We start from the raw sequence: 3,360 nt of genomic DNA on the forward strand, positions 1-3,360 counted from the left end.
GTTGGGATTTTAATGGGGATTGTGTTGAATTTATAGATTTCCTTTGGTAGAATTGCCATTTTTACTATGTTGATCCTACCCATCCAAGAGCATGGGAGGTCTTTCCATTTTTTGGTGTCCTCTTCAATTTCTTTCTTCAATGCCTTAAAGGTCTTGTCAAGTATATTTCAGTTCCTTGGTTAGAGTTACCCCAAGATACTTTATGCTATTTGTGGCTATCGTAAAAGGTGAAGTTTCTCTGAATTCCCTCTCTGCTTCTCTATCCTTTGTGTATAGGAGGGCTACTGATTTTTTGAGTTGATCTTGTAGCCTGCCACTTCACTGAAGTTATTTATCAGCTGTAGAAGTTCTTTGGTAGAGGTTTGGGGGTCACTAATGTACACTATCATATCATGTGTAAATAACGAAAGTTTGACTTCTTCCTTTCCGACTCAAATCCCCTTGATCTCCTGATGTTGTCTTATTGCTATTGCTAGAACTTCAAGAACTATGTTGAAGAGATATGGTGAGAATGGAAAGTCTTGTCTTGTTCCTGATTTTAGTGGAATGGCTTTGAGTTTCTCTCCATTTAATTTGACACTAGCTATTGGCTTGCTATATATTGCTTTTATTATATTTAGGTATGATCATTGTATCCCTAACCTCTCCAAAACCTTTATGATAAAGGGGTGTTGAATTTTCTCAAACGCTTTTTCTGCATCTAATGAAATGATCATATGTTTTTTCTTTCAGTTTGTTTATATGATGGATTACATTGATAGATTTTCATATGTTGAACCAGCCCTGCATCTCTGGGATGAAGTCTACTTGATCGTAATGGGTAATTTTTTAAATGTGTTCTTGGATTCTGTTTGCCAGAATTTTATTGAGAATTTTTGCATCAATGTTCATGAGTGAGATTGGTCTGTAGATCTCTTTCTTGGTTGGGTCTTTGTGTGGTTTTGGTATCAGGGTGACTGTAGTTTCATAAAAAGAGTTTGGCAATGACTCTTCTGTTTCTATTATGTGAAACACATTAAGGAGTATAGGTATCAGCTCTTCTTGGAAGTACTGATAAAATTCTGCATTAAAACCATCAAGTTCTGGGCTTTTTTTGGTTGAGAGTTTTTTTTTTTTTTTTTTTTTTTTTTTTTTTTTTTTTTTGACAGCTTCTGTTTCCTCACAACTGATAGGTCTAATAAATTGTTCACCTGGTCTTGATTTAATTTTGGTAAATGGTACTTATCTAAAAACAAGTCCATTTCTTTTACATTTTCCAACTTTGTGGCATATAAGCTTTTGTAGTAAGATCTAATGATTCTCTGAATTTCCTCAGTGTCTGTTATTATGTCCCCCTTTTCATTTCTGATCTTGAGGTGAAGTCTATTCTTGATGTTAAGGTGTGTTTCTTGCATGCAGCAGAAGTATGGATCCTGCTTTTGCATCTATTCTGTTAGTCTGTGTCTTGTTAGTGGAAATTGAGACCACTGGTATTGAGGGATATCAGGGAGAAGCGCTTGTTGATTCCTGTTCTTTTGTTGTGGTGGGGGTGCGTATGCGTTTTTTTCCGTTTTGATTTGCTGGTTTGGGATTATTTATTTCTTGTGTTTTCTTTGGTATGGTGGACCTCTTTAGGCTGGATTTTTCCTTCCAGTGCCTTCTGTAGGGCTAGATTTATAGATAGATATTGCTTAAATTTGGTTTTATAGTAGATGTCTTACTTTGTCCAGCTAATGTTATTGAGAATTTTTCTGTGTATAGTAGTGTGGAGCTGGCATCTTAGAGTCTCTTAGAGTCTATATAACATCTGTGCATCCCCTCCTGGCTTTTGGAGTCTCCATGAGAATTTGGGTATAATTCAAATAGGTCGGGGTTTATGTGTTACTTGGTCTTATTTCCTTGAAGTTTTTATTTAATACTCTTTCTTTATTCTATACATTTAGTGTTTTGACTAGTTTGTGGCTAGGGGACTTTCTTTAGTGTTAGGTTTTGAATGGTTTTATTCATTTCCTTCTACTGTTTGTGATTTCATAGAACTCTTTAAGGGATTTGTTTGTTTTTCTTTAAGGACCTCTATCATTTCATTGTGGCTGTTTTAATGGCTTTTACATGTACTTCATCAGTGTTGGAAGATTTAGGGCCTTCTGTGGTAGGAGGGTTGCTTGTCTCTATACATACTGTCCTGGATGTTATTGATTGTATTATTATTTTTTTTTGGAGGGGGGGGGGATACGACCTTTATTGAGCTTATCCACCAAAGGGGAAATAATGTCTACACAAGACCAAATGTTTGTTACTATAACCTATGCATCGCAATTAAAATTCAAACAGTTTTTTAAAAACAGTCAACTCAATCAAAACCCTCTACTTCAGAATCGATAACTTCTTTGAAGCCACAGTAACACTTAAATATGTTTAAGACTCGAATGCAGAAATTTGGTTGGTCAAATAGAATTACAAAAGGCAAAATTGTGTTTTTCACAGAGATCAGTCCACTGGAATCACTGATACTGGACAGCTGTTAAGAACAAGAGTCCTGAGACAGTAAGGAATCCAGGCATCCTTAAACGGTCTTCTGTTGTTCCTTCTTCCCAGAGACTTGTGGATGTGCGGGATGACACCACCACCAGCAATTGTAGCCTTGATCAGAGAGTCCAATTCTTCATCTCCACGAATAGCGAGCTGCAAGTGACGTGGGGTAATGCGCTTTATCTTTAAATTTTTTGATGCATTTCCTGCTAACTCTAGTACCTCTGCGGTGAGGTACTCCAGGATGATAGCACTGTAGACAGCTGCAGTCGCGCCCTCATGTCCGTGGCTGGTTGTGCAAGATTTCAGGTGTCGATGAATATGGCCCACAGGGAACTGCAAGCCGGCTCGCTGCGAGCGCCTTTGTCTTGGCCTTTCCGGAGTCTTTTCCAGTCATCAAGAAAGAGTCGAGGCCAGGCGGACGCGCAGCGAGATCCTGGCGCCCACTTCTCCTTCGGACCGCGATTCAAACTGCCTTGATTGTATTTTCACACTGGTGTCTAGGCATCGGGGGTTGGGAACATTCTAATTCTACGTGCTGATATTTGGTCTAGTATTTGTTGGGTGGGGGTATTGTTCCTTAGTTTCTATCCCCCTTTTCTTAAGAGAGTATGGTATCCATGTGTTGCCTGGCAGGGGATTCTTCTCAGATTGGACCCTCGAATTGATATGGGTAGGATTCCAATATTAGGAGCTGACACTTGGGAATCGAGGTGGACTTGGAGCGTCCTGAGGAGGTCCACAGGAAGGAGGAAAGTGTAGTATTTCCCCAGGTTCTGCTTAGTCTCCTGAGAATGGTGGCAAAGAGTGGGGAGAGGCCACAATAGATAGTCTGCTGCAGAGCTGGGATGA

At 39.2% G+C, this 3,360-nt stretch overlaps 1 pseudogene; it reads right to left on the reverse strand.

Moving 5' to 3' along the window:
• Positions 1-2,542: 2,542 nt before the first annotated feature.
• LOC130866825 (histone H2A.Z-like) lies at positions 2,543-2,905 on the reverse strand (annotated as a pseudogene).
• Between the last annotated feature and the right edge of the window lie 455 nt (positions 2,906-3,360).

Source organism: Chionomys nivalis, chromosome 26 (assembly GCF_950005125.1).
Source record: "Chionomys nivalis chromosome 26, mChiNiv1.1, whole genome shotgun sequence".
In the NCBI taxonomy this organism is placed as follows: Eukaryota; Metazoa; Chordata; class Mammalia; order Rodentia; family Cricetidae; genus Chionomys; species Chionomys nivalis.